We start from the raw sequence: 14,790 nt of genomic DNA, 5'->3' as shown, positions 1-14,790 counted from the left end.
GGGGGTATCGTTTTGGCTTCTGCATTCTCATTCAGACCAAACTTTCCCCAATCTGCCACGTTTTCTCTCCCTCTGCTTTAAATGTTCCTCGTATTTTCATCATTCTATGGCTTCTTTTCTTTCCTGCTTCCTTTCTCTTTGACCTTTCAATCTCACCACACCAACCAACACCCTAGAATTTTGTCCCCCTTCATCACCTGCCAGTCACTCCTTCTGCCAGGCTAGGGACAGACATTACACATAAACTGGTTTAAGTGATCAAAAACTGGTTTGAACCTGTAACCGAACAGACGTTCAGTGCACGTAAACCAGTTTGAAAGTGGCTTAAACTGGTTCGAGATAAACCTGGTTGAACATAGTATCAGACTAACTGATTTGGATCAAACCAGCTTATGATGTCCCAGGCCCCTTCCTGGTTTAACTTAAACCAGAGTCCCCCAGCACCCCAGATCCTTTGGAGCCCTGGGTGAGGCTCTCTGCTCCAGAGAGCTGGGCTGGCCCTTTCCCTCTGTGCCCTGGCTGGGGCTCTGACAGAGACTTCCAGCTACATCAGGGCCTCACTAAGGCCAAGTACAAGGGGAGAATGACATCCTGGGATTTGCTTGAGAAATACTGACCAAAATCTGGGGAAACTGAGACTTTTGTGGGGGGACTTACGCAACAACACACAGACACCACAATAACCGGCATGTACATTAGTGTAAACAAGAAGTGGACACAAGATATAAACCCCTTATACAGTCATAAATTTACTCAGATCCACTGTATAATTACACTAAAATAAACTTCCCTGGGACAGGTATTGTTTGTCCACTTCCATTCCTTTGCATTATGCTACCAGGCTATTATCTGCTTCCCAGCACCTACTGGCAAGGCACAGCAATAGTCATCTACTGCAAGCAGCTTCCCTGCAATAGCTGCTCATCCATCAGATCTAGAAACTGAAGTAATTTCCATCAGAGCACAAAAGTGATGTAAATTACACCAGTGTAACTGTGTCTTCTGTCCTGGCCCTGAGCTTACCAACTGGAAAAATTGACAGTCTCATTTCCTTCTCTATGCTTAAGATGAAATATGATGCACGGCTTTGCAGGCATATTAAAAATGTGGGAGATTAGCATCTCCACAGATGAATGGATAAGGACTCCTTTGCAGGTTTGGATACATACAAGTGAATGTAAAATTGAAAAAAAACCTATTCAGGAGAGAGGCCTAGAACCTGATTAGCAGAGGCTGTAAAAAAATAACAAATTAATATGTGGGCGGGCAAATGAATATGCATCTGTGTTCATACTACCAAACCTTAGTCCAGCAAATCATTCACGGAAGTTCTTGACTTTGGTTGTGTACAGACATTCAGGGAGGATAGGGGGCAGTTGGATCGCATTAAAAATGGACACCCAATCTAACTTAATTCACCCAGGTGCAGACTTTACACTAAGTAGGTGGATCTAAAGTCACACTGTACAGAAGTTGAGGACAGTTAGATCAGTTTAAAAATGGCCGACCCTATCTACGTTAAGCGTATCTCCAAGGTAGTCTAACTTAGCTTGGGGCCAGCAAGACAAATCTAACTAAACTTCTATAAAGTTCTCAGGGCTGCCCCAGGGTTGGAAATCCCAGCTGCTGGCCCCAGCCCCAGGGCTGCGCTTTTCTTACCCCCTCCCTGGCACCAGACTATTTTTAGCTCCCCAATCTTTCTCCCAGATGGACACCTTCCCACAGAGCAGCCAGCCCCCACCCTCCAGCCCACCAAACCTCTATTTCCACAAGCTGCTCCTGGTGCCAGTTTTATCAGCATACTTCCTTTTCTTTCAGCATCAGTGTAAGTTAGGGTGAAGGGGGGAGGTCAGGGGGTAAAATTAACCCCTCAACCCTGTGAGCCTTCCAGATCCTGCTAAACCCTTCTGGTGTCAACGGGAGGGTTCCTGGGGTCCATCTGCCCCCAACCCATAGACTCCATCTGTTCCCTTGATCCCTCCAAGGAATCCCCCTGAACTTTCCCGGAGTCTACTTTCCCCTCCAATCCCAACCCCATCCCACTAGCCCCTGCCATCCTGACTTACCTTATATCGGGTAGCTATTTTGAATGCAACCTAACCCCCACCTAACCTCCCCAAATGTCTGTACACAGCTTTTATTTGCATGGCAATAGATACCCCTATGGAAACCAGAGAAGAGCAACCCCTGCCCCAAAGAGATTACAGTGTAACTTAGAGAAGAGGGAAAACTCAAAGCGAAGAGAGATGAAGTTACAGGTCCAAGGTCGAACAGTAGGACAGTAACAGAGACACAGAAATAGAATCCAATTCATCTATATCCACTTGAATTCCCTGCATAGAGCATCTCTAGTCAGTGACAGCAATGACACTGTTTTCATGCTTAAAAGTTAAAGACAGGTTAAGTGTTTTGCTGAATAATGGTCCACCTCCTGCTGATCCTGTCTTGCTACAGAACACACACAAAAATCAAGTTTGATATGGATTTCAAGATGTATATCCATATGGCAGATAATGAAGTCTTCTCTTTTATAGCAGAAATGCTAATGTGTGGAAACTTTCTGTAATTTAGATCATGAACTTCTCTCTCTCACTTCACTTGCCACATTTCTTAATAAGTCTCCAGTGCAGGGATCATGTTTAGCTGCTCTTCTGGGACAACTCCTATCTTGGCTAATGTACCAGTGAGGAAAGACTGCTTTCTGCACATCCCTTCACACCACCTGATGAAATGAGCTTGTGCTATATAGCGTGCATGCATGCACACACTTTGTTCATCTAGAAAGGTGAAAATCTACCCACCCTTCTACTTAATATATCAGCAACTTAACTGAGAAACTCCAGAGCATAGCTGCTTCAGTCTGAGCTAAAGATCTGAGACTCTCCAGCCGGATCTACGCTCACACTAATGCAATAGGGTCCTAACTAGCACCACTGGGTTCCACTGCAATACAAATGAAGTGTCTAAGGAACAACAGTAATTCCTGCATGAAATAGGGATAGGATCAAACTTGCATAGGAAAAAACCCACAAGCGCTGAGGATACCTAGGAATCCATCAACTACATCCACTGGTTGGAGTGCTGCAAAATCAATGCACAACTATCTGCAAGTGTGCTGTTCTTTCAGCATACACACAACTGGAAGATGGAGGTTCCTCTGTAAAAAAATAGCCCTCAACAGCTAGTCTCACAAAGTATTTGTCATACTGCACCACCCACAAGCATAGAAGGTTCCTTGGAAATCCTGCCAATCATTACCCAGGCAGTCAATACAAAGCTCTATTATGGCTCCGCAGAACATATTCCTTTAATGTTAGTGCTATGGAATTAATATTAGCTAAAGGGATCATTAATAAACCTTGGTGAAGCATAATTGATCTGTGGAGGTTTAGTGATGACTCCAAATGATATAATATAGAGTAGCTATCCATCCCTCTACCTTCACGCAGGTTCCCACTCTTCATGATGATGGGTTCAATCGGAAAGGCAGAGTCTTATCTTCACTAATGGCCCTATGTAAAAGCTTTTCATTACAAGATAGATTATTATGGCCTTGCTTTATTAATTGTGCAGGCATTTTTGCAGCCTTGAATAATTGAACAAAAAGGGCAGGAGCTTTTTACTCCAATCTTTTAATGCTTCAGAAACAAAATGCTACCTGTCCTTTTGCAACACACATTCTTCAGCCATTAAAATTGTAACTAATTACTTTGAGCATTAACAGTTGCCAGTTACTCAAAAAACAAAACAACCCCCTCCCCTCCCCACACCAAACAATTAATCTAAAAGCATGGTTTTGCAGTTGCCCAAATGTCTCTCTCATTGTGCTCAATAGCATATTGCAGAGTTTGCAGTTGAATATTACTCCCAAGATCAGCAACAACCCCTGATCTGAACACTACAGAATACATGGCAATCAGGAGCAACGTTGATGGCAGTAAGGTAAAACACTGCACCTTCAGAGGGAAAGTGTGGCTAGAAGAGAAGCTGCATCATAAATTACCAGCCTTTAAATTCAGTGGTTTTCCTCAGTAATCTCCGTATTGATATCAGCTCTATCTTCAGCATGTCTTTCCTTTGCTGGGAAGGAAAGGAGTTACCACAAAATGTCCCTTTAATTACATTTCCATTTATTAGAGACAGCTTCAGTGGATCCGACATGCATAGAGCCTGTTTCAGAGCTCAAAATTCCTCATAGCTAGAAAGGTAGTCAGGTTCTGGTTGTATTTTAAAGAAGCCTTACTGAGGCCACAGGAACAAGCCATCCTGATATGCAGGAAGGCTACCGTGAATGGCAGAAGACCAACTTGGCTTAGCAGGGAACTCCTCAGTGAGCTAACACACAAAAAAGAAGCTTACAAGAAATGGAAACTTGGACAAACTAGGGAGGAGTAGAAGAGTATTGTTCAGGCACGCAGGGATGAAATCAGGAAATGTCAAAATACAATTGGAGTTGTAGCTAGCAAGGGACATGAAGGGGCAAGAAGGGTTTCCACAAGAATGTCAGCAACAAGATTAAGATCAGGGAAAGTGTAGGTCCCCTTACTGAATAGGACAAGCAATCTACTGATAGATGACATGGAAAAGGCTGAAGTACTCAATGCCTTTTCCACTTGTCTTCATGAAAAGATCATATCCCAGACTGCTACAATTGCCAGCACAGTCTGGGGAAAAGGTGAGAGAATGAAGGAGAAAGGACAGGTTAGGGACTATTTAGAAAAGCTGGACATGTACAAGTCCATGGAGCCAGACACGATACACCCAAGGATGCTGAGGGAGTTGGCTGATGTAATTTAGGAGCTTCTGGCCATTATATCTGAAAACTTGTGGTAATTGGGAGAGGTCCCAGATGATTGAAAAAGGGCAAATATAATACCTATCTTTAAGAAAGCAAAGGAAGATCTGGGGAACTACAGACCAGTCAGCCTTACCTCAATCCCTGGGAAAATCATGGAGCAGATCCTCAAGGAATCCATTTCTAAGCACTTGGAGGAGAAGGTGATTAGGAACAGTCAGCATGGATTCACCGAAGGCAAGCCACGCTTGACCAACCTGATTGCCTTCTATGACAACATAACTGGCTCTGTCGATGCACAGAGAGAAGCACCTTGACTTTAGCAAGGCTTTTGATACCGTCTCCCACAACATTCTGGCAAGCAGGCTAAGGAAGTGTGGGCTGGATGAATGCACTGTAAAGGGGATAGAAAACTGGCTGCAGCATTGGATTCAGACAGCAGTAATCAATAGCTTGATGTCTAGTTGGCAGCCGGTATGAAGTGGAGTGCCCCAGGGGTTGGTCCCGGGGCTGTTTTTTTCAGTATCTTCATCAGTGACCTGGAAGATGGCATAACGTGTGCCCTCAGCAAGTTTGCTGATGACACCAAGCTGGGGGGAGTAGTAGATACGCTGGAAGATTTGGCTAAAAGAAATCTCATGGGGAGTCTTTACACATGCTCTGAGAGCTGCTCTAATTAAAGCACTTTCTGCGTCGTGTGTGTTCAGCACTCCGCACTTCCAAATGGCAGCAGGGCACTTTAACCAAAGCTCCTTCAATGAGCTTTAGTTAAAGCACCCCTGCTGCCATTTTGAAGTGCAGGACACTGAATACACGTGACATTAAAACAACTGCTGGAGCTTGCTAATTAGCACGTGTCAGAGCAGATGTCTGGCATGTGTATAGGTGCCTATGAGGTTCAATAAGGACAAAGTGCAAAGTCCTGCGCTTAGAACTGAACAATCCCATGAACCAGTACAGGCTGAGAAGCAACTGGCTAAGCATCAGCTATGGGAATTAAAGTGGACAACAAGCTGAATATGAGCCAACAGTGTGCCCTTATTGTGAAGAAGGGTAATGGCATACTGGGCTGTACTGCCAGCAGATTGAGGGAAGTGATTACTCCTCTCTATTCAGCACTGGTAAGGCCACCTGTGGAGTACAGCATCCAGTTTTGTCCCCCTGCTCCCCCACTAAATAAAGGATGTGGGGAAATTGGAGAGAGTCCTGCAGAGGACAATGAAAAAGGTTCGGGGGCTGGGGGACATGACTTCTGAGGAGAGGCTGAGAAAACTGAGCTTATTTAGACTGCAGAAGAGAAGACTGAGAGGGGTTTTAATAGTAATCTTCAACTGCCTGAAGTGTGGCTCCAAAGAGGATGGAGCTGGACTGTTCTCAGTGGTGGCAGATGCCAGAATAAGAAGCAATGGTCTCAAGTTACAGCAAGGGACATTTAGTTTAGATATTAGGCAAAATGTTCTCACTATGAAGGTAGTAAAGCATTGGAACAAGCTATCTAGAACTACTGTGGAATCTCCATCCTTCAAGGTTTCTAAGACCCAGGAAGATGAAGCCGTAGTTGGGGCTGGTCCTTCCTTGAGCAGGGGACTGCACTAGATGACCTCCTGATTTCCCTTCCACCCTAATATTCTACAATTCTTTTATTCACTCAATAAATAACTAGCTTTCGGGAGCCGGTGCTTGTTTAGATGGGGGAACATGATTCTGTGTTTAAAGCATTGGACTAGAAGTCAGGAGAGTCAGCTCTGCCACAGATGTGCTGCATTGCAACGAGTGAGTAACTTACTTGCTGTGCGTAGTTCTTCAATTCCATCCCACACCCTTATGTTCCTCTCTCTGTAGCCACAGGACTGCTGAATGGCTGCAGCACTTCTGTGGTCCATTTAACAGCTAAAGCAGGGGTGTTGAACATATGGCCCATGGGATAGATCCAGCCTCCAGAGACACTCCATTTGGCTTGTGGTGCTCCTGGTGAGCCAGAGAATTTGGGGAAAGGCCTTTAACATAATCTGGGCCGCAATAGACATGGACATCTGTGGCAGATGGGCAAGTAAAGGCTCTGCTAAGCCAGCCACACACTCTCAATGGTTGCTTAGGGCTGGCACCTTTCACCCCACAGCTGTTTATTAAAGCTGTGCGAAGCTACGGTAGCCGATTTGATTCAGAGGAGATTCGGCCTGATTTGGTGACTAAATCTCCAAATCAAGTTGGGCAACCAAAAGTTGCAAATTAAAAGGTCCAAATTGAATCAGAAGCCTCCACTGATGTAGGCGCGGCTATGCCCTGCTGCCGCTTGCCCCCTTCTGCCCAGAGCGAGCCGTGCCTGCATCCTGCCCCTGCTCCCCACCTCCCCACTCCCCCCCCCGCCCCAGCTGCATACACTGCAGCAGGGCATACCCTTACTCCGAGTCCTGCCATGCCTGCATCACATACCCCGCTCCCTGGCTGGGCAGCTTGCCCCAGCCCCAATCCTTCCTTCCCTCCCTCCTCCACCAACCCCAATCCGAATCTGAATCCAAAGTGAATATTTGCCACTTCACACAGGCCTACTGCTTAGCTCTTAGCCACTGGCCCCACAGATCTGGACCACGAGGAGCCACACATTCGCAGTCCAACCTGGGGAATGCAGTAAATTTGGCACCCCTGAGTTCATGGCCCTTTGATGTTCCATTGTCAGTTGAAATAGTCTAGTCTGCTCCAAAATACGTTGGGACATGCATATAGCTCATGCCAGAACCCAAGCAGTGCAACTAGCTATGATACAAGGCAGGTCTGTAGACAGAACTCAGTAGATCTTGGGAATATCCGAGACCCTGATCCCATGCCTCAGCTTTCTAATCTCTCAAAGATTGACACTAGCTTCTGGAACAGATGTTGTGAACTTTAATTCATTAGTGTTTCCAAAGAGTTTTTAGATTCTTGAACTAAAAATGCCAGAGTACAGCAAAGAGTGATCATCATCATGTATCTATAAAATGTCTTACAGCACCTTGTAAAGAATAATGACTTTTCTACTTTCTTGGCAGATATGTATAGCTGGATTTTAACCCAATGTCCAACAAGTTCAGAGAAGTGCACAATTATTATTGAAAAGCCAGACAAAAAGCGAGTTAAAGTATTCAAAAAACTGTTTTGGAAAATCTGGGTTATAATATGATCTGAGGCTCACATTACAGAAGAAAACAAAACAAAAAGTCTGTGCACCTGGGTTGTTTTGGGGGTTTTTTGCATATAATTAGATCTGCATACAAATAATCATATGGCATTAGGATTTGAAATTGTCAGTTTATGTGATTCTGCTTTGGATCAGACACCATACAACAAAATAAATGATGAATTTGATTTTGGGGATCTGTTCTTTCAACCATCAAAACCTCTCCAGAAACCTCAGTGCAAACAGGTTACAAACCAAACCTAAACCCAAATATTTTCTCCAATACCATTCATTCACTAATTGCAATAACGGGCAACTTTCGAAGGGGGGCGGGGAGGATGACAAACAGCAGAAGGGACTCAAACTAAAGAACAAAAAATGTATCATGTAATCCAGGGAAAGGAGAAGAAACCTCATTGGAAAGGGTTTTAAAGGAACTAAACATGTCAATTCTTTGTGGAACTATATTGACTTTAATGATGCTATAGTGTAGATGAGTCTTTCCATGCATAGATATTAGAGTCAGCTCTGACACCTGTGCTCGCTCTCTCATTTTTGGCAACTATTTCCTTGATTGAAAAATGCATTTCCTTCTGGGACCAAAGCCATTCATGAATTCAGATAAATGTTGGCTAATAGGTTTAACCCAAAAATGGGAGAAAGAATTAAAAAACATTGAAAATTCCTTCCAGCTATTTTTTCTTTCAAAATTGGCAAAAATAAAAAAGAAAAAAGAAAATGGCAATAAATAAAAAAATAAATACATTTCTTATTAACTGATTCATTCATCAGGATTACCATAAACTTTTTTTTGTTTCCTTGCTTTGTTCCCCCCCCCGCAATAAAATATCAATTTTGCCTGACCTGACAGCAGCTTGAAAACAAAGCAAACCACCAACACAAAAATCTGTTTTGTTAGGCAACCAAAGCAAACAATCTTTGTTTAAATGATTGCGTCAAAGACAACTATTTTTGAAACAAAAACTTGAATTGAAGCCATGGCATAACACGCTCCAAAGCTAAACATGTGTCTGAAAAAGCTATCTACATACTACTACAGTATTAAAATATTAATTCATGAGCTCACGGGATGATCGTGGCCTACTTAAAAAGAAGACAGAAATAATAAGGCAACATTTCATCCATGCCCCCTCCTCCACCAACAACAGTCTAGATCACTGTTTTCATTATCTGAATATCACCAAAAATATTAATCTTACTCAGCTTCCTTTGATTAGGATTTGCATATAATAAAACATTAACATATAAACAGGCTGTTCTGGCGCACTCCTGGCTTATTCACTTTTATATGAATTTGATTATTTACTTGCATATTATGAATTTTTGACTTCTCTCTCTTAAATTTACATTTATAAAATAGACTCACCTCCGAATACATTATCTGGCATAAATTATGCTGTGTAATTGTAGGAAAAAATAAATACCCGGGCACAATGCACAATAATCAGCTGGCCCATCATAAAATGGGATTTTAACAAACGGAAAAGTCAAAGCAAAGATAGACCTGAATCAAAAGGTCACATATAGGCCATCAAAGATTTTTTTTTTAAAGCAGGGAGAAAGACTATGTGCAGGAACTATGTATAGGGAAAAAGATGGATTGGATTCCATTTCCAAGATCCAAATTCAGGTCCAAATCTGCTTTGATACATTTTTGTCATTCTTGGAAATGGCAAAAATATTGAAAAACAGCATTTTGGGATTACACATCTGAGAGGAGAGAAATCCATCACAACACAGTCCCATGAGAGTTCCAGTATTTGGGATTAAAGGGTGAACGCATCGGATTTGGCTAGAATCCAGAATCCTAACCTTCTCCCTAAAATCTAAATAGGAATTTCATTTCTTTGGCCCATCTCTGTATTATAGGACTGTAATTTTAAATTCATATTAAATGTTTTTTTTTACTCTTGAAAGAAAAGTTACATATGAAAGACGTTAATATTCCAGATGTGTAAATAGAGCAAAACTGTCTGTAAATTACCTCTTATATCCTCAAAAAGAAAAAAGAAATAAAAAAAAAGGAATGAGTTAGTGTTATCCACATTACTTTTGGTTTGACCTCAAATAATTACTATCAGTACAGTAAGATTCATATACATCCTAAAAATAATTTTAAAATAACCAAGGGATTATTCTTATATTAGTACAATTCTTAAATAATGTATCATATAATCTTTAACTGTTCACCCCAACAGAATATTAACAACATAATTTAAGTCATATTTATTAAGTAACATTATGGGGTTAGTCCCACTCTAAAATATTTTTGACAAATCTTTAAACACTGGAGCCAGACGTTTGCTTCCTTTTATGCCATGCACAGATATTTGCACAGTACATATTTATGGCACTTATTGAATAGTTCCTGGATGGTGTGACCACTTGCAATTTTGTATGTTAGCACAGGTTTAGACTTAATTTGTCTTGGTTGCCATTCAGGGAAGCCAAGGACAGGGCCATTATGTCACTGAAGTGCTGCAATTTTGTTTTGTTGCCACTCATTTTGAAAAATGGTTGTTGTTTGCTTGTACAAATACAGAAAATGTCATCACTCCCATACACTCACCCCACCCAACGACATAAAAGTAGTATCTCATGGCCCAAACTTGTTGTTTCATTTGTTAGTTTCTTCCAAAGCTGCCTCTTTCCCCTCTTTTCTGCTACCTCCATGCCTCGTATGCCCTTATTAAATTGATCAGCAGAAGACTACCATTTCCCCATTCAATACTAAAACCCATTCTTCTACAATCGCCATAAGAAACTGTATGGCTGATAATGGCAAAGGCTTAAGAGTAACTAGGGTTATCTGGGTACATCTTTAAGTACAAAGATCAAGCATCGTATCATTGTGACATGACCACTCACCAGTTTGAAACTGTTATTTATCTGGCATCACTTAACCATATCACCTTGTGTTTTGTCCTTATTTTATGAACTTTGTAGAGTGTAAACCAGGGCATCTTTAATGTAGCAGAGTAAGGTAACTAATAGCAAACAAAATAAGAACTACAAATACAGTTTTGACTAGATCACTTCTTCCCTGCAGCCTTTTTAATACAACTCTGCCAGTCAGGGCTAGAGCTATCTTCCTGATTAGTACAAAAGCAAGGCTGGAATAGCTCAGATCCAATCTCAGGTAAACAAGCAAGGACTTCCAATTCTCATCAACTTTGCAGGATCAGGCCTTCAGGGGAAAATATCAAAGCAAGAAAGAAATTATATTCTGTTTTTTTTTAAGACATGTCATGTTTTGGCCACATCAGCCATGAACAGAGACATCCTTCTAACTAAATGAATAATAACCTTTGTACATTATCATGGGGAAAACAAATGCAAAAGCAGCATCACAAAGAACTGTACCTACAGAGCTGACACATGGCATGCACATTACCACATCATAAATGCAAGGAGGAACACAAAAAAGATTTATTTATACAGTCAAAAGAACCATCTTTAAATCATGTCACGAGAAGTAAAGAAAATGGTAAAGAACATTGTAATAATCAAGGCAATCTACAATTTTCTTGCCCTGTGCCCTTGTCAAGGCTTCTTTATTCTCTTAACAATTGATTAACAAGGAGAAACACTCTCTTGAAAGGCTTGGATTCACTGAAAATGCTGCCTTTCAAAACAGAAGAAAAGCAAGATCTACGCTATCTGTAAATGAAGATTATTTTTCTTGATTTCCCTCAAATTCAAACCATTGCCAGCTTTTTCTTCAAAGCATAAAACAAGCAACATGCATTCAAGCAAAGATGTTTTAAAACTCAGCATTCACCAGTATTGCTGTTGAGCCAAGATGCACAGATCTTCTTCATGATTTAGTCTGCCAAAACTTTCCTGGACTCTAATGGAATTTCTACCTCCAAAATGTGGCTGTATATCATCTCTATAGCAATTTAAATGGTGAAATTAAATGGTACATAACCATTTGTGAGCAGCTGATTTCCCAAAGCTTGTTGATATTACATTTCTCTTGGACATAAACATCCTAAGAAGTGAAAACAGCTTCAATTAAGGTTGTTTAAATGAGTTGTTTTGAAGTCTAGTTCATTGAAGTTCTCCGTTTCAGTGTAGTGGTTCTACTGCACAGTCTAGTGGGAATATCAGCTATGTTCAAAATCCCAACCTTTAATTCTGAACTGATAACTATCCTGTCAAAATATTCATAACTTGTCCTAGCAAGGATTCATCTAAATAATCATTCTGCTGACAGCCAATAAGTTTTCCCAATATTTAGCCTGAACTAAGAGGTTTACTAAGTAGGAGTACTATCTTCAAAACAGTAGGTTTCCTTCAAAAAAAAATTAAAAGAAAGAAGATTTGAGATCATCACATGCTATGAGTCAGGAAAGGATTCATAAATATTTCTGATCTTCCTCTTAGGCCCCCTCTATACATCACAGGTATCATGCAATTAACTGGTTAATTGCACAATTAGCTTGAGACCAGCTATATGTGCCCAATAGCTATCATGGCATAAAAAGCTCCAGTCAGCTATAAAGCTAGACCTCAAAAATGTGTATCAACTTCATAGCTGGTTGCTATCGAGCTTTAGTTTGCGTGTGCAGCAGGGTCTCCCCTGCAGCTGGGAGCCCCATCAGCTGTGGGCTACCAGCCACAAGGGTGAATCACACGCAGCTGGAGCTGGGAATCCCACAACTGAAGGGACTCATCCCCAGCAGCTGCCAACTGTATGTCCCAGCAGCATGGGGGAGGGGGGGGGGGCCCAGAATCCCACAGCTGCAGACACTGGGTGCTGGAACAGCTGGGCCCCAGTAGCCAAGGGCACAGCTGTCCTGGGGATGCATGAAACCTCCAGGTGTGGGAACCCCTCAACTGAGGGGGCTCCCAGCTGCAGGATCTTGCTTCTTCCCTGTGCAAGGGTAGCCTGGGATCAGGCTCCCCCTGCACCAGCAGTAAAGCACAGTGAGATCTAATGTATGATCCCATGATCATGCCTCCTGCCTCACTCAGAGTGTGAAACCCAAGCTCTTTAGAAACCAGTTAATGCAGGCAGTCCATCTTAAACCATGTGGCATAGCAGGAGGTGATTCTGCGGATGGCACATTAGACCCTATTGCGCCTGTACCTGCATGTGTAGAGGGGCCCTTAGTCTTGGCTCTGAATTTAAGATTCAGATACCTTGTTTTGCCAAGCCGCCCACCACCCACCGTGGGGTGTATGAGATGGGCTGGTTGTGCGCCCTCTGTCCATAGTGGTCTCGGGGACCCTTCCTGGGGGCAGAGATGAGGAAGGAACGAGGAGGGAAGGAGAAGGGATGGGACAAAGGGAGGGACCCTTTGTTACCTCTCAAGTCTCTACTGTTGTATTTTTGTTCCCTCTTGATGACGCTTCATCCGTGGCGATCTCTGGTTGGTTGTCTCTCTGTGGTCACATGTCCACGTAGCCTTCCAGGCGTTCTCCTAATTTTGTCTGTTCCCCGCAAACCAGGACTCAAGCCCCGCTCTCTGGGACTTTGCAGCTGGTGTCATTTTATTTTGTGTTATGGGCAGTATGGTATATACTCCCTCTGTTCCCAAACTGTGTTCCAAACTGTGTGCTCTTGTTGGCTTTGTTGTGTTAGACAACCTGTCCGTTTCCAGGGCTGTGATCTCATGTTATGGCATGCCCCCTCGATTCTTAGCCTGTGTGTGTATCCATTGGCCTTGTCGTGTTAGATGGCATGCCTGCTTCCGGGGCTGGGAGAAACTCTGAGTGTGAGACCCAAGCTCTTTAGAAATCAATTAACCCTTGCTGTCCATCTTAAACCATTCTAATACATATATATATATACACAAGTGCATACACACCTATAAGCCAATTCCCAGAAAGCAAACCTTTTAAATACCATTTCTAAGTCAACACTTAGGGTCCTCTGAAGATAGAAAGGTTCACAAGGGAATGAGTTAATATTCTTCAGTCAAAACATTCAAACTATCTGTACATATCTGAATCTATTTTTTCATGCTTTTCTACACAGAGTATTCAAGTCACACAGAATACCCTAGTGTTCAGCATGGATAAAAGAAAATTAGTTACTGGAGTTAAATAGTATTTTTAATCACTTTTTTTTTAATTTATGGAAAGCTACAACGTTGATGGTAAAATATATATAAATGCTGTCATTGTCACACTACTTGAAAGCTAAAGTGCTCATGATCTAGAAATCTATCTCCAAAAACAGTGAGAACTCATAACTGTTCAGAGCATTACTGGACCTGTCCCAAGCCTCAATTGCATCATTAACATGTCAGAAAGCAGTAGACGCAAGATGGCAACATAGTTCATACAAGTGTAAAATGAAAATCAATCAACTGAATTCAAATATCCCTTTGGGCCTTGCACATAATATAACCCTGACATTTGTAATGGGAGGCACTGTCTGCTTAAGTTCACCTTTGAGTGAGCTGTCAGAGAGAAAATGACATGAGGCTACTACACCCTGCACCTGCAGGTACAGGTTGAACAGCTCTGTTTGAACCATCCTGCTCAGATATGTTCATGGAAGGCATCATTTTTTGGGTCAGTCTCAAACTGAGGGTGAGTCTGCAGAGTGCCGAGATCAGAGTGCCTGAAGGGAGATACAAGGGGATGGCCAAGATCCTATTATTGTACTTTCTTGTGTACCACATCCCCCACCAAATAAGACACACATCAAGCTGTGGGAAGTCAGAATAAAGGGAAAACAAAGATTTTTGCCAGTCATGGCTGAATGCTGACTGCAGGGGATCTGGACTGCAGCAACTGTGCTGAGAGACGGTTAACAATATAACTCTGGCCCAGAAAGGTGATATCCACCCCGAGAAATTCCTGC

General features: G+C 42.2%; 1 protein-coding gene across 1 annotated transcript in view; it reads right to left on the bottom strand.

Annotated features, from left to right (window-relative positions):
* Positions 1-14,790, bottom strand: part of DCC (DCC netrin 1 receptor) — a 1,018,850-nt gene that overhangs the window by 891,307 nt on the left and 112,753 nt on the right. The window lies entirely within an intron of this gene.

The sequence above is a fragment of the Alligator sinensis genome, unplaced genomic scaffold, assembly GCF_000455745.1.
Source record: "Alligator sinensis unplaced genomic scaffold, ASM45574v1 scaffold701_1, whole genome shotgun sequence".
Lineage (NCBI taxonomy): Eukaryota > Metazoa > Chordata > Crocodylia > Alligatoridae > Alligator > Alligator sinensis.
Note: the sequence above shows the minus strand (reverse complement) of the source record. Positions and strands in the feature narration are given on the sequence as shown.